Consider the following 1,220-nt stretch of genomic DNA (forward strand, 5'->3'; position numbering starts at 1 on the left):
GAGAAGAAACACGTCTAAAGGTCATATCTTGTTAAAATATTTAAAAATAATGCTTTTTGTTTTTAATTAGACATGTCTATTGATTATTTAAACATTCAATTTCAATAATCATTGATTATTTAAACATTCAATTTCAATAATCACACCAATTGGTCATTTAAGTGTCTATCTCAAAGAAGAGTATTTAAAATAAAAGAATTATATTTTAATTAGTCATTTAATCTTTGATTTTTACAAAATAAAAAATTTTTAAAATCCTTCACATAATTCAAAATATAAATGAACCAAAAAAACCAATTGTACGAATTAAAATTAATAAAATGCATCGTCATAAATGTCTTTTAGACCTCAATCTACATAAAGACTAACAAATGATATTATATGATATAATTGAGATCGAACTTCTTGAACCCATGTTTATTGATGTAATCAAACATCATCTTACCATTAAACCCTTCAACCTCCCCTTTTAATGTTGGAACATTTCGATCCTTTCTCCATCTAACACAACCAGTAAAATTCCCAACTTAGATGGCCCCAGCTATTACATTTACATACATGAGTCAATTTAATATACACCAAGAGTAGTATACACCAAGAGTAGCATACTCTCATGCAAATCATGAGCCATGGATTGATTAAGGTACTTTGTGTTAATTAGGGATTTATCCCTATATACAGTATGAGGGTATGTTCACCACTTTTTTTTTTCCTTGATCAACTAAAACCCATCATATTCTGTAGACATCCAATGATCTATTTTTTGGTAAGATAGATAACCAATGATCACAAATCCGTATGGGACAACTAAGTGGATGAACCTAAATATTCTATAGATAGCACGATCCATATACAAAACCTGCTGCCTACCAAATAAGTTAAATTTCAATTTTAAAGTTAAGTTGACCATAAGTCCTTGCATCATTAAAATATTAAGAAATCAAGACCATGTACACATCACATAATAATGGTAAATTCAAGACTATTATATTATCTAGTCTAGGCAGCCAATATAGTCGATTTAGTTTGAGATTGATGAAGGATAAAACTAGTTACTTTTATATGTTAAAAAATAAAAGAAAAAAGAGGATACACAGTGGTTTTTAGTTTTTTCAATCCTTAAATGACACTATATAGTGACAAATGACAATTTACACTGTTCAGCTCCTCTCACCTACACAGTATAATAATATTAAAAAAAAAAAAGGGACAAGAGACAA

The sequence above is a fragment of the Macadamia integrifolia genome, chromosome 14, assembly GCF_013358625.1.
Source record: "Macadamia integrifolia cultivar HAES 741 chromosome 14, SCU_Mint_v3, whole genome shotgun sequence".
Taxonomy (NCBI): domain Eukaryota; kingdom Viridiplantae; phylum Streptophyta; class Magnoliopsida; order Proteales; family Proteaceae; genus Macadamia; species Macadamia integrifolia.